We start from the raw sequence: 24,748 nt of genomic DNA on the forward strand, positions 1-24,748 counted from the left end.
ATTTTAAAAATCTTCTGTTAATTCTCTTTCTTAAAGTTTATTTTTTAAACCTGATTGTCCTTGCTCTTTCTCTAGTAGAGATGGACAATAAGTAGATATCCAATTCCTATTAAATTAATATGCTTCTATAAGGAACTTTAAAAATAATCCTCTAAGAAAAGATTTCTATATGCTGTGAGATATGAATGACACTCTTTATGTGGTTTTTATTTTGTTTTTTTTAATTGAAGTATAGTCAGTTTACAATGTTGTGCCAATTTCTAGTGTACAGCATAATGTTTCAGTCACATATACATACACACATTCGTTTTCATATTCTTTTTCATTATAGGTTACTACAAGATATTGAATATAGTTCCCTGTGCTATACGGAAAAAACTTACTGTTTACCTATTTTATATATAGTAGTTAATATTTCCAAATCTCAAAAAAAATATGGAATGCTTCACGAATTTGCATGTCATCCTTGCACAGGGGTCATGCTAATCTTCCCTGTGTCATTCCAATTTTAGTATATATATGTGCTGCTGAAGTGAGCACTCAATCTGGTTTTAAACTCTTAGGTTTAGGGTATTTTTTAAACAATTTCACTGAGTTTTATTCATATACTCTACAAATCATCCATTTAAAGTGAATAATTCAATGGCTTTTAGTGAATTCATGGAGTTGTACAATCATCACCGCAATCAGTTTTAAACAATACCACCCCCCAAAAGAATCCCTGTCCCCATTAGCAGTCACCCCACATTTTCTTTCAGTCCCCCTCCCCACCAGCCCTAGGCACCACTACTCCATTTTCTCTCTCTATGGATTTGCCTATTCTGGACGTTTCATACAGAGTCATGCAATACATGAACATTTGTGACTTGTCAGATTTAGTTTTAAATGTTCAACTTTGTTAAGCCTCACAAAATATAGATGATTCTAATGGAACGACTGAGAGGAGGTGAAGGATTACTATCTTTGAAAGGCTATTGGCCGATTTTCTCACCAGCTCTTCTCACGGAGAGTGGGTCACTCTTAGGGTGTACCTAGATACCTGACTATCCTGTTCCTTTGTTTGCTGTTTCTTCTGGTTTAACCTGATCACGAGTGAGGCCCTTGTTTGTTGAATTCTGGATTAAGGACCAATTTTCTGAAATGGTTGTGGGGCTTTCTCTCACTTTTCCTCCTAATCATCCTTCTTCTTAACACCCTCCTGATGAAGAGGCCTCCTGAGAATACCATCGAGTTCCCAGTCTAGCCCTGTGCTCCTGACACTCAGTTCCTAAGTCCACTCTCTTGGCAGGTAGGTACCTTTGCTACGTTCTCACTTCCACCTCACAATATTGAAGTTATTTGGCACTCAATTATTTTTTTCTATGAATTTTCATCATTTCCTCCATATTGTCTTACTTTGTATTAGGTGTTTACACCTATATATTATCCATACATAACTGTCAATATTTCTTGGGAAAATCTAGCTGTGTCTATAGTTATTTGCTGTGGGTACAAAAGGGATGATTATTATCTTAACTGATACACAGAAAAAGATTTTTCTTTTATAATTATGCAGCAATCTCTTCCCATTATGGATAGATATTTAAAAACAAAATATGGCACTCAAATACATAACTAACAAGTATGTATCTAATGCTTTAGAACCTGTGCAAAGTACATGAAAGATACTTATTGGTAAGGTACAGACTATTATTTTAAACAATTAAAACTAGATTGCTTTTATCCACAGATTTAATGTGATCCCTATCAAATTACTCACGACATTGTTTTCACAGTACTAGAATAATCCTAAAATTTATATGGAACCATAAAAGACCAGAATTGCCAAGGTAACCCTAAGGGAAAAAACCAAAACTGGAGGCATAACCCTCCCCGATTTCAGACATTACTACAGAGCTATAGTGATCAAAACAGGGTGGTACTGGCACAAAAACAGACATGTGGATCAATGGAACAGAACAGCAAGCCCAGAAATAAACCCACACCCCTACGGTCAATTAATCTTCAACAAAGGAGGCAAGACTATATAATGGACAAAAGACAGTTTCTTCAGCAAGTGGTGTTGGGAAAACTGGCCAGCTCCATATAAATCAATGAAGTTAGAACATTCCCTCACACCATACACAAAAATAAACTCAAAATGTTAAGAGTCTCACAGTCCATGTTAAAGCTAATGTTTAACTGGAAAACACATCAGCTAAATTTATCTTTTAGATTTGATGTAAAACCTGTGCATGCTGGTGCTTTGCTTGCCATTAACGGAAACTAGGTTGCGTCCATGTCTTGGCTATTGTCAACAGCACTACTATGAACAATGGGGTGCATGTATCTTTTCTGTATTAGAGTATTCTCAGGATACATGCCCAGGAGTGGGATTGCTGGTTCATGTGGTAACTATTTTTAGTCTTTTAAGGTAACTTTTTAAAGTTTTTTACTGTTTTCCATAGTGGCTGCACCAATTTACATTCCCACCAACAGCGTAGGAGGGTCTCCTTTCCTCCACACATCATTTGTATACTTTAATGATGGCCATTCTAACCAGTGTGAGGTGACACCTCTTGGTAGTTTTGATTTGAATTTCTCTGACAATTAGCAATGTCGAGCATCTTTTCATGTGCTTGTTGGCCATCTGTATGTCTTCACTGGAGAAATGCCTGAACTGACAGAGCTGCCCTCATAAAACTTACAGTCTCCTGGAGGAGGCAGACAGTGGCCAAACATTGAATTAAGTGCAATATTACATAACTGCTGTGGTGCTGAAGGGGAAAGCCTTCCAATTTCCTACACAGGGGGAAGAACGTAACACATTTGGCTTTAAGTGAGTGAGTATTGTTTGCTTTATTTTTAAAATGTTACCAGCTGGTACAGTAAAATGACCATTTTTCCTATCCAGCATTGCATTGACAAAGGCCCAATCAAACACGTTGGCATTCCTTCCCTCGCTGATTGACTGGTAAAAATTGCATTTGCATGCATGGAGAATGGAGCAGAGTGTAGGAGGGTGGAGGGCCAGAGGGGCATTTCATCATTTTTCCATAAGGGAGTTCCCAAACTGCAGTTACTGGTAAGGAAGAAGCGTTGCTTCATGGTGTGCTATTCCCTTGTCTGAGCACAGACTCAACTCTCAGTGAGTTGAGAGACCAATGAGAGCACATCTGTGGAACAGCAGTGCTTTGTTCAGAGGAAGGAGGAACCAGCAAGGCCATCCTTAGGACCTTAGTTGCATGGAGAGTGCCTGGGCTGCCCTGCTGCTCTGGGCTTGGACCAATGTCTTTCTAAATATTTAATGTAATATATGAAACAGCAAAGCAGTATATGAACATATATATTATTTACAAAGCTTAATAATAGATCATATGCCTTTCAGCTTGCTACCAACTTAAGCCCTAAAACAATAAAAAATGATGTTGCATCTACCTAAGTTTTCATCCCATATCACATCTTTCTGCCTTTCCCCAGAGGTAACCACACTGCTGAATTTTGTCTTTATCCTTCTCTTGCTTAAGTTTATCACTACATATGGTTTCCCGAAAAAAAAAATCTTACTTCACACTCTTTGCTTTTGCGTGAGTCCCTGCACTTGTTTTATTCCCTTGGTATCTGTCACTCTCCTACTCTTAGAGAACAATAAGAGAACATAACCTAAGTCTTAAAAGAGGGCCCAGCATGGTTTAGTAAAGGAAATTGTGAGAACCTGATCAGCCTTCTTCATGGACACAGAGCACAGACTACTGCGACAGCTGAAAAAGCACATGTAAGGAGTGAGAGACCATAAACTTAAGTATTTCAGAGATTTGGCCAGGAAGGCAATAAAAGAGATCAGTAGAATGGCATGTTGGAAACTGGTGAAGCCTCTGGAATGAGGCAGGCCTGAGTCTGAATCTCAGTTTTTCAGTCGGGAGCTGGGGCCCCCTGAGAAGTTAACTGACCTCTCTGAACTTTGGTTTCCTCAGTGGGAAAGGGGGTGGGGAATGCTTCTGTCTCAAAAGTTGTGAAGACCTGGCGCTTGGTAACCCTTCAATAAAACATTACTTTCTTTTCCTCTGTGTAACATTCTTAAGCCCCAAACTCCAATCATTGCCCCAGTTTCCCATCTGTTTTTGAAATATATTATGATTTTTGGTTTGAATTTGCCATGTTTGACTGTTTGCACTGCTGGACCACAGTATGATGATTTTATTCAATTCTTTCTTCTTTAGCCAAATTTCCTGCCAAATCTTAGATTTTTAGATTACCCTGTCATCTTGCCTCTTAGCTTGGTTAGTCTTTTCAGCATTTTTGCTGTTTCTTAAAAATAAAATTTTAATTTTCTCTTATGGCATAAGTAACTGACAACAATAATATTTAGCATGTATATGTTCAATGAAAATGGACAAACAAGGTGTCAGGAAGAAGGAAAGTGTGAACAACAGACTGAGTCTGCTGGGACAGGGGCCTGTGAGGGACCTGATCATACTACTCCCATCTCAGGGCCTCTGGAACTACTTGGCTACGTTTTGTTGGCTGCGTTTTACAGAGAACTCGGATTTAGTCCTGTGGCTTGTGCTCTCCTGCGTGAAGTAAGCTAATATACCAACCTGGTAGGTGATGGAACAATGTGGGCATTTGAGATTCAGAGGAGGATGTGGATCTGCCACAAAGAATGATGATTATTTCCTGCAACAAGAGCTGCATAAGCAAGAGAGAGGTGATAACACGGTAATGTGTCAGAAAAATTTTGGCAAGTGTATTGGAGACTAAAGTTTTCCCTAAAATGTTTTCTCGTACGTAGTTGCACTTGTATCAGCAAATTCTTAAAACAAATCTGCAGGTAACAAATTTTTTAGGTCAAATGTCAGTATTGATCAAAATGTTAGAAGGTACAATACTCTTCCAGGACATATGCTATTGATTTATTTTATTGAGTTTCTACAGGTCTATTAGGGTTATTCCTTGGTGGGTGTTTTACATCTGAAAGCACAATTAAAATCCATTTATAATATCTGTTCAAATAAAACATCTGCAGATTACAGCCACAGAGTTCCCCCCTCCCAAGCCAGCTGTTGGTAAAGGACACATAATTTTGTATGTGCACATGTGCAACTTGTCTTACTTAGGCACCTGGGAGAGGGTTGAAAAATGGTTGCCAAATGTAGGGTGTAGGATGGAGGATGGTGGGCTTTCCAATAAAGGTTAGATGAAATTGTTTTGGAAGCCTTAGGGATTTTTTAAAGTGGCTCTGCAAGAGAGGAGGTTTCTTACCGTAGGTGGCCAAGGGCTTCTTGAGGATTACAAGACACTGAAGGAACAAACACTTACATAAACTACTTTATTCTAAAGGAAGTCTGCTGCTTAGAGAATAAATGCACCTTAGACTGCAAAAACCTGAACTCATGGGGACATAGAAAATTAAATATTCAAATCAGTAATAAATGTATGGCCACATTCAAGATGCTTGAAGATGAGATAGGATGTTTATCACACTTGCTCATGGATGTGCCTCATGTGGTGCACTAACTTTTTATCTGGGCCCTGAGCTGTGTGTTTCCTTCATGGTGACTCTGTACTGCATTAGTGAATGACCTTGAATATGTAATCGTTCAACAAGTTCAAAGGAAGTTAGGAAGTTTGAGAAAACATGAACTAAATCAATAGAGGAGAAAGATGAAATGAGTATCTACAAAAGGGCTTGGCAAGGATGGAGCATTTACTCCTTTGACAAATGACAAAGTAGGTGATCGATGCTCAAGCATTGATGCAATTTTTCTTCTTTATCCTCTGTCGATATTGGTGCAGGGAACAAAGCCTGAGACCAGAAGTTAGACAAACTCAGTTCTAGTACGAGCTCTCCTCCAAATGTCTTGGTTTCCTTATTTTTCTCTTCTGTCATATGAAAGTTGAAATACATGATTTAATATTTTTTATTATAAAAACATATCATAAATATTACCAAAGAGTTACCTATTCCCAGACTAGTAAATGACCTTAACATAAAATAAATTATTTGGAGTCAACTGCCTTGCTGATTGATTAGATGGTGAACCACAACCAAATCATGAATCAAAGTTATGACTCCTATAGGTTCAGGGAGTGAGTGAGAAAACAGTGGCTCAGGTCACATCCATGGCGTAATAATCATAAACTTGCCCACTAAGTTCACAATTTGATTTCTGGCTATAAAGTTCAAATGCTAGACTACCTGGTCAAAAACAGGATGCCTAGAATCTCCAGAAGTAGTCACTAGAAGGGAATCAAAAAACACCTGAATGATGATCACTTTCCAATTTATTTAACATGCAAATTCTTTTCTAACGATTAGGTACATGGTGAATTATAATAGGAAATTAAAAATATGAAAAGACTCACTACTGAATGGTGAGCCGGTTATCATGAGACATTGAACTTGATGCAGATGCAGAGTTGTTACCATTTGCATATTCACATTTAAAGCATGAAATTGTGCACATATTTGTTATTTTGCCATATGCTCTTGACTTTCTAAAGACATACCTGCTCAAAGACTTGATACAAGTGAAGTAAAATTTTGTTTCTTTCAAGTCAACCAAGTGTCAAGATCATTTCTAATCAAGTTTCTTTTACAGCTGTGTATGATAATGCCATTCATTTCGCAGATATTTTATAGGAGAAAAAATTAAGATAATGACTATAGCAGAAACTAACAACTGTTGAGAATTCCTAATTGATCAGGGACTTTATACTCGATCTCTTCTAAAATTCACAGCTATATGAAGTGGGCACTTATTACTATCGTAATTTTGAGATGAGGGTTTGAGGCTCGGTAAGATAAGAAACGTGCACAAGATCACGCAAATAAAAAGAGTGAGAGAAAACCAGCCACCCAGACCACATGCTCTGAAACTAGTACTTGACTTCGGTTCTTCAGATCTTGATCTGAGGACCAAGAGCAGCAGCAGCACCTGGTGCTTGATGGAGGCACAGAATCTCATGTAGGGGGAGCAATTCACAGTGTTCGCTCAGGGCTTTCTCAGTTTCAAAACTGAACGTCCCTTGTCCCAGGAAACCCTTTAGCCATGGGGAAACCCAGACAGTTTGTCGTCCTAATCTCAGTCCCTGCCCCAGAACGAAGCAATCAGAATCTGCACTGTAAACATCCCAGAGTGACTAAGGGACATGTGATACATGGGGAGCATTGCTCTTTAAAGTTTCATTAGTTTAATGAATATTTTCTGATTTCTAGAGAAATTAAATCTTAGAATTGGCTTTCGTTCTTTGTATTGACAACAGTTCCTCAGACCTAGTCATACACAGGGCTCACATGGATTAAAATTCTGATTTACATATCTTCAGAAATTCATGCCTCCTGAAGAAAGAAATTGTCCTGCTCTCAAGAAGAGACATTAAACTACCCAGAGTTATGATTTGAGATCACGATGCTGCAAAAACTGTTAAAAAAAAAAAACCCCAGAAACCTGTGGGATTATTCCCTCCGATTGTAGCAAGGAGGATGTAGGTTGTCAAAAAATCGTAACTTTAACTGAAAAGTGACATATAAATATATTGATATGGTACAGAACATACCTGACATCTGAACTGCCAGTCTCAGCCTGTATTCTCACTGGGTAAGGAAGCTGTGTCACTTTGTTAGCAGAAGCCACACTTGTCATACCCCAGTTGAAAGGGTATGGCTTGTTTAATAAGCCTTTCATATTTCACTTGTACACTTTTATGCCTGGGATTTTTGCAGATAAAATTCTCCCAGCATGTAAAATCTCAGGGGGCATACCTAGAATACTGAGAAAGTTGGCAATGACTACTTCTATCTTATAGCATAGATTAAAAACAGTTAGACCTGGAAGAGACCTTGGGGAAAATATAGCCCATTTATTTTATGAATTAGGAAATTGAGACCTCTCAGAGTTAAAAGACTTCCGGCGACCATCCAGCCAGTTCACAGCACAAACAGGTCCGGAACTGAATGTGGTTGAGAACAGATCTGACAATACTGGGTTTACCTTGAGTGTTCCTCATGTTACTTGAAATATAAATTAATAGCTATTACACTGAAGGAAAATTTTAGACTCTTACTGAAAAATTACATGATCGCAGATGCCTATTTAAGGAAAAGTCGACAACGACACTGCAGAGAGGGAAGGGCTGGTTTCCTCCCATTTCTACTCCTGATCCAAGTAGCTGAGTCAGCAAACAATGAGGAGGTGGGCCTCAGAGAACTGTGCTCCTATTTGATTTCATTTTTAACCTTAAGAAAACTAATTACTTCTTCTGCATCTTACTTCTATTATCTGTTATCTGTAAAGTGATTTCAAAAGCAGTTTCCTCCCTGACGGAAAGGACCGCCGGAAGGAAGGCAGGGCCAGCGAGCGCCTCCTGCAGGGCGCCGCAGGGGGGCTGGCAAGGGGGTCTTCCCCTGACTACGTGAACGCCTCTGTTGCGGGGCGGGGCGGGGGGGTGTACACCGCGGAGAGCCTGTGGCTTCAGAGGAGACCAGCAGCAGGGAGACAAAGAAAAGGAAAAAGAAACCGTAATCCAAACTTAAAAGTCTTCATTTCAAACTCAGAGAGTAAGCAAAGTAAGTAAAGGTTGAAAAAATAGCAAAAGTACTACAGGTTTAAAATTCATAAGAAAGGAAACTGCAAACTTGATTAGGAAAGTAGGGCATGAGTAGTTCTCTGCAGAAAGGATGGATGGTGGATGGCTCATTCAGATTCTTTAAAATTAAAGAATTTTTTAAATTTATTTTTAATTGGTCTTTACGAAGATTTAGAACAGAGGTGTGCAAGGATCAATAACGTAAAAAATTTTTTTTCAGGAAAACCTTGATTAGAAAAAGCCAGTGGAGATGACACAGAAACTTCTTAGCAGTCCGAGATACCAAGCACAAAAGCATACGATGTCAGTTTTAGGAGTGGGCAAACTATGATTTATTTGTGAACAAAATCTCTGGAAAAGAAAAGGCAAACTGCTGGCTGAATGTCACCAAAATGTCTTGAAGCAGCAGCAAGATGACTGTTTACATACCATTTACTAATGAAATGCTTGCTAGAGACACATGTGCTCCTAATTAAATGACATCAGAAGATTATGTCAACTGAGTAAGAAACTGGATGTCTTTAGGTGTCGACAATTAGATATAAATATGAGGTACACATTTTGGTCTAGAGAAATGAGAATAAAAGGTTTATTCTGCAACTACTCCCAGTGAATGTTGGGAGACGTACTAGCCACCACATACTGGCCACCAACGCAGACCCACCTATGATTTAAGGATAGGGGTCTCTTTTACCTCTGTGCTCGAAGTGAGAGGCAAGGGTCACAAAAACACACAACACAGTGTGAACTTTGTGCTGGCAAGGAAAGAGAAGCTTACTCTGATTGCTTCTAGTCAGGAGAGAATTTACGGGACATTCAGTTCACCTGGAAGAGAGGTCAGTACCGAGGGAATGAGGCCAAACCGGGATTCCCTAGAACTTTCTGTACTAATAATAGATGTTCATTGAATCACCCATTATTAGAATAGAAAGAAAATTTACCAAAAACTGCAAGTGGTTAAGATGGATTATTTTTAATCTTTTCATAACCACGTAAGATAGGATTTATTATCTTATTTTACAGATCGGGACTGAGGCTTAGTGAAGTCAGCTAAATTCAGTCACACTAGAATAACATAAAAAGAGGACCTGGATGTTCACCTAGGGTGTTTGCACACAGAATCTGTCCTACAACCAGGCTATGAGAAGTAATGCAGTGTAGTGGGTAGGAATACAAACTTTGAAGCCAAAATGCCTGAGGGATGCTGGTCATGTCGCTCAGGTAAGTTACTTGACCCCTCTGGTCTGGGTCTCAGTTTCCTCATCTTAAATGGTGTGTCAGGAAGAATATATGAGTTAACCTGTATAAAGTCCTTGGCACAGTTCATGATTTGTAGTAATCTTTCAATAAACATTTGCATGATCATATAATAAATGCGCCTCTACTACTTTCCAAGGCTGAAGAAAGGGAAAGCAAGTGAAATACAGAAGGGAGACTGTGCAATCATCCCCTGCTTGTTGCTCACTAGTTACCCAACAGGCAGGTGGTTCTGACCACTCAGTGGACATTACACTGGTTTCCTCCGTGGCCACTCCTCCAAACTGCCCTGGTAGCTTCACCCCTGACTTCTGCAGCAGACGCCTGCCTCCTCCCGAAGACGCCTCTCAATCAGACCTTTGATTTGCACCTCAGACATTGCTTTGATTTTGCCGTTTCCCCCCAGAATATTCTCAAAGTCTCTCTAAAGCTGCTAAAATAACGTCTCAAACATACACCCTGGCCCGTCACAGTCAGGATTTAGTTTGCCTTTCCTGCCGTGTGTCTTAGGCGTCCCCCACATGAGCCCCCGAGTCGTGATGACCTGGCCTGTCCGTGTGTTAGCCGATCTCTCAGCACACCCGAGTTTCTGGTTTTAGACACACACCTTTCCCTGCGTACCTTCCATTCTATAGCACTTTCCTGACCCATCTACTCCATCCTGCAATGAAGCCTCTCTCTCCTTAACCCTGTAGAGCTTAGCATCTTGATCATTTGATATTTACAAAATAGGGCCTTCCATGCTGGGTTCTGTATGTTAGCATCTTATCTCCTCAGATATAATAATGAATCCTTGGAGCATAAAGATGACACTTCCTTTTTACCTGTAGGCACTGAACATGGTAAGTAACTTAAACGAGACAGACTGGGGAAAGGGGGACAAAGAGGAATCTTTAAAACTAATGAAAAATAAAAACCAAACATGTGAGAGGAGCAGAGGAAAAATCAGAAATGCATCAGGATTTACACAACTTGTTGAAACACGTGGTTGGCCTGAGAAAGCCCAAGTGAAGGGGCTGAAGGCCATCAGTCATCAGGGGGAGGTGCTCCTCCACCCGCTGGAGGACCAGGACACAAGACCCAGGAGACACTGAAATGACAACTCAAAGAACTCTGAGTGTTAGGAAATAAGAGTTGAAAACAATCTGTGTAACTTGTATGGGAACTCCAGAGAAGGGTGAATTAGAGAAAATGCACCACTAAAATGGACTCAGGGTGTACAGCATGGACTAATTCCATGAAGGGTGGAGTTTATCAGGCAGATGAGTGCTTCAGCACAGAATTGATGTCGCTGGGGGTTATTGAGGGAGGCAGGGCTTTGAGCTGACTTCATTTGGGGCTTCAAGGGAAAGAAAGTCCCATCAATGTGTATTTGTTTCCATTCTCCTTTCCCATTCTACTGAAACTGGAGAGGCCACAGCCAGGACCAGAGACTGCAATCTTTCTTCCCACCATGAGGCTGGTAGGTGACTCAAGTTTCCCCTTCAAGATTATCATGAAAAGACACAGGAAGATAGTGAGGTCTGTGATTTCTGTGCCACACCACACATTCAGGTACCCGTGAGGAAATGCATTTGAGGAAATCTCCATTTCTGGGCACGACAGATTCATGTTCGGAGGGGATTCTGCTGCATTACAGAAAAAACTGGCCCCAGGAGGGATTGCTGAAATAAAAACTACAGATGACATAGAGTATCTGAAGTCTGTTTGAGGAAAGTGAGAGCTGATATTCCTACCATATACCATGAGAATTCACTTATGGGAGAAAATATACAGCAAACTCAACTGGGGAAAAATGAGTCCCCACCGAGAAAAAAAAAAAAAACTGTTGATATCGTGAAGTAGGCACTGAAGAGTTTTTCTGAGGTGGCAGTCTGCTGTGGAAAGGAGGACATTTACAGAAGGATAAGGAAACGAGAGCAAAGCAGGTGATTAAATGGCGGGGAGAAATACTTTGGTGGGAGAAATGTTTTAAAAGATAGAGGAAAGGTAGTTAGGACTGAAAAGGAAGCCAGGCAATTTGGAAAAGAAATCAGTTCTTGGAACTGAGAAAATACCTTTAGAGATAACACGAGGGAAGGAGAAATTACCCAAATAACAGATTAAAAACCAAACAAGAAAGGCCTGCTTTCAAGTGCGAGGGGATGAGGGGAAGAGGCTGAAAACACAGGTGAGGGCCGGCCGGGCCCAGGCAGCACCCCCGGTCGCGCCTCTGCTGCTGTTCTCCCGGTTACTTATTTACTCATGAAAAACATTGTCGAAGAGAAGTCACCAGGAAGGTGTGTACTTTAATTAGTAAAAGGACATCTGGTCAATTAATTTTACAGGATCCTTGATTGAATAAAACAGGTGAGCCTTTGGTGAAAGGGATTTGCTGACTCCATCACGGCTAGGTTTTTATGTTTTGTTTTGTTTTAAATATATATGCTTTAAACAAATGTTTCCAGTTGCACACGGACAGAAAATTTCCAAGGAAGCCCAGGTTAGGTCTGGGTAGGATGACAACACGTACCACTTGTTCTAGGGACCTCCATTCAATGTTCACTCATCTGTGCACACCCAGGTCCCGTGTGACACAGGGTAACTGCTCAGAAGGTTCTCTCCTCCTCCCACTAATAGGCCGGCAGGAGTTTGGTGATTCTGGTATTTAGTTTGCAAATCCTCACGCTTATGTTCCTTGGTGTTCACAAGAATCTGGAGGCCACTGCTGTGTTCAATTTGCAGACATCCAGAACACTGAAGTGAGATGTCTAAGGTCAGTTACATGCACAGGAAGAGGTAGGGCTTGGAGCTGATGATCCCAAGGTGTCTGACTGTGAGTCCGAGCATCTTAACCCTCCCAGTTGCTGTTTTCACCTTAAAAATCTCGAAACACAATGCTCAACCACTCAGACATTCATCCTGCATGGTGGGATTTCAAGCTAGCTAGCAGGGGTGACCACTTTGTGTAGAGGGAGCACTACCAATAATCAAGACTGTGTTTATAAGACCCTACGTTTTAGGAAGGAAATAAGGAGGGAAAACAGAGGGGTGGATAGATTTCTTAATATACCTGAATCAGGAAATCTTTGGACTGGGCAGAATATTTGGTTTTTAATATATCCTAATTCAGTGTGATAAAAAGCTTGCTGGCCTGATGAATCTATGAAGTGTGGGAAAATATGATTATTATTTAACTGACAATAAACTAAAAAGGTGATATAGTTCAGATGAGTGAGGCAGCAAATCATTAACAAATATAAAAGTAACAAACCCAGGGAGTTTGTAATAGGAAATACATTTATTGGCGAAGCCTTTTATTGTTATTAAAATAACTGATAATTGGACTACTGATGACAGAGAATAAGGCAAATTTCTGTTTTCAAGGTCATGATGAATCCATGAAGCACTCAGAGTGCAATATCAATAAATATGTAAGGAGAAAGATTTGTTTGGGGAAGAAAAATATTAGAATGGGGAAAAGACTCATTAAAATCCTAGCCATATTTAGAGCCAACTGCAAAGAAAAAATAATGCTTGAATCAGGATGGAAAACATTTTCAAAGGAAACAGATCTACAAGGGAATACGAAGGAGGGATAATTAGCCTCTCCTTGAAGTAAAAATAACATGATTACATTCAATTAGGAACTTGGTTACTGTACAAGCATGGCTTCAGGGAGAAAGCTAAAGGCATGGCGGGGAGCCCACACACTCGACCTCAGCCTTCTCTTCCAGCTAAAGGCACGGGAGGAAGACGAGCCATCGCCTGACAGTGAACAGCCACCTCGTGCTCTGGAGGCGGTGGCTGTGACCTTCAACTCTCAGCGCGCAGACGCTGCCCGTAGCTCATTTCAGGAGTGACAGCTCCTGCCCTTCCTGAGCACAGAAGACCCGTGTGCCTGGGAGCACCCCATTTTGTCCCTGCTCCACAGAAACTTCTGGATTTCTATGCACCCTGCCTTTCCATGAGCTCATCTTCCCTCCTGCTCTTGGGAGAGAGGATGGGGCTCAATTGTAAACTTGAAAACTCAGCTCATTTCTAACAAGTTCAAGTTTTATGATTAAAAAAAAAACTTTTATCAGTAAATAAAGGTCAGCCATCTGGCAGCAATGTGTCTATTTGGCTCTGCTTTGGTTCTCTATACTACATTATAAAAATATTACAGTCTAGTATGATATTAGCAAAGCGTGACATCTGGGCTGCTACAAAATATAAGAGTTGGCAGGGGGACTAATTTCCCTTCTGAAAAATTGCCATGGCACAAAGGGACCGCGGATAGCCCTGGACATCACTGTTACCCAGCCAGCAGCATCCTCCAGGGCGCCTGCCTGGAAAGGGGAAGGGGCCTAATTACCTTGGAGGATCACATTGACAGATTGCCACAGGCCTTTGAGGACAGAGGCTAGTTTAGAGAAAAAGAAAAATTCTCTTTCTGCAGGGCTAGGGGGCCATGCATTCAAGAATCAAATGAGACTGCTTCAAGAAAATACTGTAGGCAGGGTAGTAATAAAGGCAGCCTGCTTTTCAGTGGGTTGAGATGTTAGAGCATTTACTTTGGGGGTTGAAAATGTATAATTAAAGTTTGGCATTGCTCTAAGGTGGTAATGATTTTTATTAAATTCCTTTTTTGAATGACCCCTTTTACAAGTTCAACATAAATACCATATTTATTTTTCCCCCCTTAGGCTCTCTGGGTGCATTTTAACGCACTGTAATCTAAAAGATATCAAGTCACTGACAAAAGGATCCGGACAGAACCATTGTGAAATCAGAGTTAAAAGGCTGATTTTTTTTTTTTTTTTTTAAAGAAAAGAGAGGGGATCAGATTTAAAGAAAATTTCTCTCCTCATCCCTGGGAACTCAAATTTTGTGAAAACTCAGGCACTATGAATGGCTAGTAGTGCTCCTAAGTGGGAAATTGCATGAGCAATTTTTCATAAGGATTAAAAAAAAGATTCTAAGCTTTAAGAAGTTTGGATATCTAAAGCCATAATGTCATTTAGGGAAAAGTAGGATAAAAATGTTTAATGAGGAATCCAAATTATCAAAACTGTGAAAATCCAAAGTTATTACAAAATGCTGCAAGATGGTCACAGGGAACACATCCGTGACTTGTGGTGGTAGCATGGGATTCCCACCCCCCTTTTTTTTTCTGGTAAGTGGTGGCGGCCACGATTAAATATGACAGTCTTCCTTCTGAGTGCTCCTTGCCCATCATGGCCTGATTTCCTTATTTTATGTTGAAATAGCAAATTGTTGCTAATTGTCCCCAATCTGACTTTCTGTGAGCAGTCGTCAAGCGAACACAAGGCAGAGAGATAATCATTTAGGGGGGAGGGAACAAAAGTCATCCACCCTGCCCAGTCAGGGCACCTGGGGAGCCCATCTCAGAATGAAGAGGAGCAAGGTTTTCAGCATTTCCAGTTTTCACCTGAGGAACTCACAGCACAGAGAGTTCCATGGTGGGAGAGACAATGGGGGAACCAAATCTGGAGGGCAGGTCTCTGGCCACCCCCAAGTCATCCCTCTTCAGCTGTTCCCAGCTCATTACCACCACCCAGACCAGAGATCTTATCATTGTCACTTTCCTCAGACTCTGAATCATTTCCTGGCCAAGAGTCAGAGAGAATGACTGTGCTTCTGGAACCTAGAGGTAGGATCACGGGGGCTGAGAAGGGATCCGGGCACCAGGGTGGTCTTGACTTTCCATCAGTAGTCCTACCTCTGGGGAACTTGTTGTAAAGATGCAGCACTGTTGGTTAGAGATGGGGAAGCTGTGAGACAGAACGGGTGCCTGTGCAGTGAGATTATTCTGCCCTCCGTTACATGAGGCTCTTCCTTGCTCTCCTGCACGTAATATCTTCCTCCTTTCCTCAGAGGATTCTCAAGATACAAGATTCTAACATAATTCCAAAGAGATGAAGGTTGATGGGCATTCCCAGTGTGCCCAGTGCACCGGAGGCTCCTACACGCTGCATCTGGATGTTCCTGCCCCTCACCCTCTGGCTCCCAGAGCTACCTGCCTCTATTGTGGCTCTGCTCCAGGTGCGACTCAGCCAGGACCAAGGGGCGGCTTAAATGAAGTGCTCTTCAGAGCCTTTCCTCCTACCTCTCCTAAGGCTGTGGGGTTCAGACTCAAGATAAGTAATCAAACTGGGAATTGAGTCAGTGGTTTACAAGTCTTAACCCCACATGCTGCTAGGAAGACACTCCCAAATTACATCCTACTCCTTGCCTTTTCTCTTCATGTGATGTAATTCGAAGTGCACAGTCCCTTAGTTTTCAGCATATTCACAAGGTTGTACCACCATCACTAAATTCAGAACATTTTCATCACCCCAAAATAAACCCCACACCCATCAAGCATCACTCCCATTCCCTTCTATCCCTTTCTTCCGGCAACCGCTCATCTACTTGATATAATTCTCTATGGATTTCCCTGTTCTGGGTCCTGCACATTAGTGGAACCATACACTGTGTGGCCTTTGTGTCTAGCTTCCTTCACTGAGCATGTTTTCAAAGTCCATATGTTGTACCATGTCAGAATTTCCCTCTTTTTTAAGGCTGAATAATAGTCCATTGTAAGGGATAGATCACAACTTGTTTACCCACTGGATGGGCATATGGGTTATTTTCTACATTTTGGCTATTAAAAATAATGCTGCTAGAATCATTTTTGTACAACTTTTTCGGTGATCATATGTTTCCCATCTTCCCCTCCTTTTTTCTCTTATGGGCTAGGGTCACAAGTCTAGATTTTTACCTTATCTTTTATTTTATTCATTATTTTTTAGAGAAGCAGTGTATATAGTGGAAAGAATATGGACTTTGAGGGGCATATAATGTTGGGTGCGGTTTCCAACTCTGTTATGTAATCTCTCAGCTTCAGTTTCTTCACCTGTAAAATGGTTATGAATATACCTGCTTCAAAAGGATAACGTGGTTTAGGTGAGATGCTAATTCTCCATTAAGTAAATACACATTTCTCATTCTTTAGCCTTATGCTTAGTTTCTACCAGTTTAACCTCTAAGAGTTCTACTCTTTTTTTTTTTTTTTTCCCAAACATAGTCCAGAGACTAAAGGTCCTACTACTTGCTCTGTCATGGGAACTGCACCATTCCCTGAGTTACCTCCTTTATTAAAGATGGTCTGGGTTATTTTCTGAACTGGGTCCCCTGGGGCTGTGAATGAAGGCTGTTACTGACAGTAGTGTGGTCTCCATTGCTTGGGCATCAGGCCACACTGTTGGAGCCAAGCCCAGGAGCAGGGGACACTCCCCAGCCTGGACTCTATAGATTCTTTGGTTATATCTTCCCCCTTTCTAATGACTTAGTGACGATTGATCAACCTACTAGTGCCTTGTAATCCAAACCTGAATTAAGAGATAATGAAAGAAAGAAGAAATGAATGTATAATATTGGAGGACACTTGTAGAAAGAGGCCAGAAATTTACTGAGTGCTCTAAAAATATTGTCACATTTACTCCTCACAACAGTCCTGTAAGATAGCTACCCCTTTTTTTCCAGATAGGAAGACTGAGGCTCAGAGACATCCATTAGTGTGCTGAAGTTCACAAAGTTATTAGTATGTGGCAGATTAGAGGTCTAAACTTAGGTAAGTTTGATGTAAAAGCTGCTATTCTTTCCACAATACCGTGGGCTCCAGAATAAGGAAGAACACCTCACTTTGCAACAGTTCTACATAAAATGTGATGGTTTCCTCAGCTTTTTCTAGGTTACGCTGTGGTTACTGGGAAATCCCCAAATCTCAGTGGCTCACGGTAAAAAGGTTTATTCTTCCTGACATTAAAGGCTGGGTACAGATCTGCTCTTCACGTCCTCTCCATTTTGCGTTTGTGCTGAAGGAGTGAGCCTACCCGGATGCACCTTCCTTGACCCTGAAGAAACAGAACAATGCAGAACATGCAACAGCTCTGAACGCTTCTGTGCAGTGAATAACCTGTCAGTTCCACTCACAGTTCATTGGCCACAGCTAGTCCCACAGCCAAGCCTTAGGTCAATGTTGAATGAAGAATATTCCTCCCATGCGGAGAGCCACTCGTGAGAAGTGACTGGTAGAGAAAACAGTGAGGATCTTGAACAACGAATGGAACCTTCCTCATGTGACTTCCACATCACTGGGCACACAGTAGGAAGGGTTGTGAGTGGGAAGGGAGTTCTATGACCTCCGCCTTCCTGGACCTCTTCATTTCTACATAGCTCCTCTAGCCCAGTTTGTCTTGTTAGATCCTCCTCCTCCTCTAACCAGACTCTAAACAGGAGTGTATCCTGGGATGCATTCCAGGCTCTCCTCTCGTTCTACCCTCAAACTCCAGATGACCTCATCCAGCATGGCTTTAATTACCCTTTACTTGCTGATAACTGCCTAATTTATCTTTCAAGTCCTGACCTCTCTCCAGGCTCCAACTGCCTTGTGTTATCTCCACTTGGAATTCTAACGTACAACTCAAATATCATGTGTCCAAAGTGGAACTTTTGATTCCTATCCATCCACACCCAGCTGGCAACCTTCCCTACTGTAGTAAACGGTACCATCCTCCACCCAGTTACTCAAAGCAGTAATCTCAGGTCCCTCCCTGCCCCTCACTCCCACATCAAATCCATCAGCCACACGTGTTATTTATATCTTTCAGATAGTTCCCCAAAGCATCCGCATCCCTCGGTTGTAAATGCCGACATGCTAACTATCAAGCTACTATCAAACCACTATCATCTCTCACCTTGATTATTGCAGTGGTCAATGCACTGGCTTTTTGTATGTCTTCTCTTTTCTACCTAAACTCTTTCTTTACATACTTGTCAGAATGATACAAATGTATAAATTAGATTATGCCTTTTCTTTGTTAAAAGCCGTCTGAGGATTTAATATTACATTTAGAAAAATAAAAACAAAACAAAAAACAAACAAACAAAAAACACACCCCAGGTTCCAGGTAATGTGTTACAAGGCCCTGTATAATCTGGCAATCAATTGCCCACTGTACTGGGTTGAATAGTGTCCCCTCAAAATTCATGTCCACATGGAAGCTCAAAATGTGACCTAACCTTGAAATAGGGTCTTGGCAGATGTAGTTAGTTATGTTAGGATGAGGTCATACTGGATAAGCTTGGGCCCTAAATCTAATATGACTGGTAGCCTCATAAGAAGAAAAGAGACACAGAGACATTAAGGAGACACAGGGGTGCAGGCCATGTGGACATGGAGGCAGAGGTTGGAGGGATGCAGTTAACAGCTCAGGAACCTCAAGCCCCGCCGGCCACCCCCAACAGCTAGGAAAAAGGCATGGCACAGATTCTCCCTTAGAGCTTCCCGAAAGGAACAACCCTGTGGATACCTTGATTTTGATTTCTGGCCTCCTTATTAATGCAAAAGTGAATTTCTCTTGTTTTAAGCCACGCTGCTTGTGGTCATTTGATACAGCAACCCTAGGACTAACACAACCACCTCTGCTTGCCTCCTTCCACCTTCGCCCTTGTGTGATCACGCCACACTGGCCTTCGTCTCATCGCAAAGCTTGGTCTTATCTCGGGACCTCTGAATTTGCTCTCTTTACTGTGTCCCAGAGCTCGTCCCAGGACTGGCTCCTCTACATCCAATACACCTCCACCTGCAGTACTGTAACTTCTGCCGTTGGTTCCACATGTTCACAGTATTATCTCGACTTGGATGTATTCAGAAAGTGTTCGTTGTATTTACTGCTTTGGTGCCATCCATTTCTATACCTAAGAAATCCAAGGCAAGGGATGTACATGTATTTGAAGCATCATTAAGCAGTAAGATTAAGATGTTTACAAACATGGTTCGGATGGGGGTGGGGAGATGTGGAAATGAGAGAGTACTACTCAGTCCATGAAATTCATGAGATTTCAGGAAGAACTGATCCCCCGGGATCTGTTTCCCTGCCTTTAAAAACCAGCAGCAATAATTTCTACCCACTGTGGTTAAGTCACCGGCACAGAGGGTGTCCATGTCTTGTAGGCACAGAGAGTAAAGGCAGTGAGCACTTTCAGAGCATATACTGGAAGAAAGCAAATTTTGGGACTAAAAATACAGGTTTCATGTTATTTCTAAACTCTGAAAAATTTCTGGTGGGTAATCTGGAAATTCTCTAATCTGGATTAAAAGACCTAATATGAAGATATTCTGATTCCCGGACTGAGGTGGCAGGGCCTCAAGGTAAGCTTGTAAATACTGGTCACTGGTTATAGAGAACCCTGATGAGGAGGGCTCTGTTTCCAGTTAGAGAAAACTAGAAATGAACATATAAACCAAACTGTATGTCATCTGTACTTTGCAACGCATATTTGTGTAATTAGGGTTAACTCATTTAGCAAAATGCTTATAGTTCTCATTTCATAGGTTTATGTGGTTCTTCTCCCAGAATACCTTTTACATGCTTAAATCAAAGAGACCCTTCAAGTAGTATATATAGATAAATATTAAAACTGAGCTTTCCTTGACTGTTGCAACTTAGTCTCTGGTGCCCCAGTCAAACCAATAAATCAGTAACATTGGTGGTAACGAAGAAATCCTTATAGAATCTAACTACTCATTTTAGGAAACAAAACATGACCTCTGTTCAGTGGGGTCATATGTGTTTTTATGACTCACACGCCCTCAGCCTCTCCCGACAACGGCTCCCCCACAGCACAGCTTCTGACCCTGGGCAGCCCCTGAGGCTACGTGGAAGCCCTTAGCCCTGTGACTCCACTACAGCAGAGATTCTTACCCAGGGCTCTCCCTACATGCTGAGCAAGCATTTCAAAACCAGGAGGGTTCCTTGCGAGTACCTCGGTGAAGTTCGCCAGGTGACTCACTCAGTAGAGTCCCTGTTCTCCCCGACTGGGAGTCAGGAATTCAACTTCTTGATTAAAGAGCATGGTACCAATGTGGTCATGATCATGGTTATAATCAGAACTGTGCTTTTAAAACTTTCATAAACATGCTTCCAACTTTTTAATTTATTTTGTTCTTCACAAAAACTGGGGAGGAATCTTTACCCTCTTTAGCTGATATGGAATCAGAGGTGCTGGTTCCTGCCACTGGTGCCTAAATGGCTGGGGCTCAAGGTTGTTTTCAAATTTGTCCTGAATCTGAAGAATGGTAGAATATCAGACAGCGTGCCCTACACTAGATCGGTAAGCGCAGGTCAGTCGCTGATTTGTTCAGGCCTACTGCAAACATCATCCTGGGGAGGGCTGACTATCTCAACGGAACCCTATAGATTTACGTACAATGTGATGCCCATTTTTGAGATGAGACATTTGAGGCATGAAAACATTAAGAATCTGCCTGAGGGTGCACAGACCTAGTAAGTGGTAGAGTCCAGGCCAAATGAAAGAACTCCTATCAGACGGAACTATACATAAACACCTAGGCTCACTTTTCCAGAGGACCCAAACCACGAGCCAGTCTCAGCAGGTGCTTATCTAGTCACTGTCTAAATCCACATGCTCTAAAATCTCTGAGAGCAGCCAAGGGCAAAATGAGCCTCTTTTCATGGGCATCTTGGAGAGCAGGTTGCTAATGGCCCAGAGTACACAGAAAAGAACAATAAAAATTAAAGAAAAGAGGATTTCAGAGATGAAAAGTGGTTTGAAACAACCAGGTGCAACAACAAATTCTTTGTGAAAAAAAAAATCTGCTCCACCAGATTTTAAGACTGGAACATGTGAAAATGCAGAATTATTTTTATGATAAATCTGCCATCTCTGAGGGCCCCCTTGGAGGAAATGGTGCAGCATGCATCCTCTTGGGGGTGTGACAGATTCGCTGCACTGTAAGTGTATTACCCATTCTGAAATAGAAGGCAGCCCTTTAGGCATCGAGCCTCAAGAGGGCAAATTGTCTTTGCCTTCCATCTCTACATTCTGTTTCCCTTACCAGCTCACTGCTAATTTGTTTCTGAGTTCTACTTGAAGAATGAACTAAAGCAAACTTGAATCATGCAGCTCAATTTAAGCAACATTATATTCTGAGAAGCTTTTAATTTAAACTTTTTTCTGTCTTTGAGAATACAAACTAAGTCAAAATCCTCCCTTTTATTATTATAATTTTAGGCCTTTGGTTTATTGTGTTCCTTTTCCAGCTGCTAGAATATAGTTTAAATATATCTTTGTGGAACCAATACTTTTATATTTCAAGTTAGCACAGAATGTCACATTTGATTGACTTATGAATCAAATAGTCCTCAAGCCACACTTGTATCACAAAATCCCTTCATGCCTAAACAAGTCTAAAGGCTCAGAGTAGATCACAACAAGCACTGACATAAAAACACAAGTGAATTTTCATGCATTTGTATGAATTAATTTTAGTTCTCTCTATATAACATCTCTTCAGGATAATTTAAATACTATTTTCTGCTATTATTTTAGAAAATTAAAACCCAGAAACATGAAGGTGTTTTGATTTCACTGTGGACCCCCAAATAACTGGTTTTGGTCTTGAGGTTGCACTGAAAAGGTGTAAAAGGAAACCGACTCAGCTACCTGAGTAGGTGTCTGTGTACCCGCACACTGGCAGTAGCAGTGGAATCACCTCCTCTGGGATCAAAAGTTGAGGTGATTGTCCCCCAACCATGGTTATTTCTTAAAAACATACAAGGTCATACAAGTGTAACTCTCTAGTCCCTCATTTTTTCTTCATATTCTTGTCCCTCTTTCCTCTCGTTTTGCTTCCTGAAATTTGTAGTGATTGTCAACTAACTTTAGCATACACAGTCCCCTATGATCTCAACCAACCTGAGCATTTTGGCTGAGTTCACACAAATCTAACTCAAATTGTGATTCAAGTCCACAATTCTTTCCACTTCACCAAAGCAGACCCCTCAACTTAGAATTGGGTAAGCTGCGTATTTTATGTTTGTTTAGGTCTGGATTAGGCAGCTACCTTAAAATCTTTAATATCTAATTTGTTGTTCTCTCTCCTGCACAATGATGTTAGTCTAGAGTTTGCATATACATACATGAACATTTACTGAATCCAGATACAGTATCTTTGACTGAAACTGAATTTCTTCACTTTAAAATATACATTTCAAAGGTGCATCTGTTGTAAATTAAATGAAACATTTGTAAGAATGAAGAGAAATCAAAATCATTTCCCCTGAAGAAATTAAAATATTACCAACTGAACTTTCTGACCTACTCATAAACCAACCTTAACCCCATTAAGTCTACTTCTCATTTTATGGGCACCCCAGAGATTGTCTCTTTCCCAAACCAGTCTTAAATGGAGGAGCCCCAAGTGTCCCTTTGGACACCCTTCTCATGCTTTGGAAGCATGATTCATGTTGCTAAATTTCAAATTGTTATTTCATCACGTGTCTCACAAAATATTACATTATCCGGATGACTCACTATTGTCAGCTGGAGGTTACCTCAGATTTAAATTGTTTCATGCTGGCAGTATGTGCATAAGGCTTTTGCTTTGGTAATTTTTCTCAATTTACTCAAGCAGTTTAGAAAGGTCCAGATGGAAATGAACATATTGAATGCTTAAAAAGAAATGTTTGTGTTGTTTATGCAGGAAGTAAGACTCATTTCTTAATACACAGAGAAGGTTGTTTCCCTTTCTATTAGAAGTTACAAGTGAAATAAAATCTTGGCCCTCTGCATTTCCCTACAGTAGTTAAGCTGATGCAGCAGATAGTCTGGCCTTAATTATTTATGGATGAGCCATGGAAAATGCCTGCCAAAGGTAGCAAAGGGAAAATAATGGCTGGTATTACACAACTGACCTTGAATCCAACTCTGATTGAAATTAATTACCCAAAGTTTAAAATCTCAACTTCTTATATTGGTGGTGATGTCCTTTTCTGGTAACAATGAATAGCCCCATTGTCTCACCATGAGCTTTGCTTATCACAAGTATTTATTTCACAGATTTTGGCCATCTGATCCTTGCAGGGAAAACATTATTTATTGACTTGATTTTTTTTTTCTAATTCCTGTATACTGGTGTTACCAGAACATTCAGCCCTTGATATTGCATTAAGGCCAGCTGTTATTTTATAGAATGATTATAAAAATTAGCTCAATTTTGGGCCTACCTCTAGAATATTTTGCCACTCAGATTGTCTCATATCCTTTTCTTGTGTTTCTGTGTTGTCAATCTAGTGTGTATTAGATGTGAGCAACTGGAGAGGGGAAATTATTATTCCTGTTAATTCTCATTAGCCATCAGTCTTCCAAAGAGAGGATATTTGGTCAGAATGGGGATGATGCTAACTCATGAATATATAATTCAGTCTTTAGAAAACATTTGCTTTGAAGGTGCAGTGCCTTCTTCTGTCATTTTTAAAGACTTGTTTGGTTTTCATATATTTGAGTATTGACAAAGATGTTGCCTCCAGCATTCCAGGTGCTTCTCCCCAAGGTCTCTGGATCAGAGCATGCTTAGGATCATATCATTGGTAGCTGGGGGCAGAAGTTCTGCCAGAGAAACTTCACTGACAGAAAAATGAAAAGTGCCATGCCAGAATGCTGAGAGAATTCATTTATAATAAACAGTAATTAAACAGGGATTATCAGGGTGGCACATTTACGACGTGAAACCAGAAGTTGTGTCAACACCTTATAAAGTCCCGAAAGTAATTCAGCTGAAACATTTGCTCTAGGCTGAAGAACAAATTTCTATTCTAGGGAAGACTCAGGCTTGCTGTTTGTTGTTTTGAAAAACTCTTTGTAATAGTCTTTTTGGTTTTAGGCATCTAACAAATCTCCGCCAGGGTTTAAAATGTATGCTGTGGAGTCTGAGAGACTGTGCCTTGTGATTGGGCTTTTCTCATAACCAACACTCTTCCCTTTCAAAAGATATCATTAAAAAAAATACGTAGTTACTTACAGTAAAAGTATACATAGTTTTTTTAATATAAATCTCAGACAAGATGGCCACACTTAAAAACCCTTCTCAGGG

At 40.8% G+C, this 24,748-nt stretch overlaps 1 non-coding gene across 1 annotated transcript; it reads right to left on the reverse strand.

The window, feature by feature from the left end:
* Positions 1-429: 429 nt before the first annotated feature.
* Positions 430-540, reverse strand: LOC123617732 (U6 spliceosomal RNA). The gene has a single exon (XR_006725935.1). It is a non-coding gene; the product is annotated as a U6 spliceosomal RNA (small nuclear RNA).
* Positions 541-24,748: the final 24,208 nt, after the last annotated feature.

The sequence above is a fragment of the Camelus bactrianus genome, chromosome 14, assembly GCF_048773025.1.
Source record: "Camelus bactrianus isolate YW-2024 breed Bactrian camel chromosome 14, ASM4877302v1, whole genome shotgun sequence".
NCBI classification, from domain to species: Eukaryota; Metazoa; Chordata; class Mammalia; order Artiodactyla; family Camelidae; genus Camelus; species Camelus bactrianus.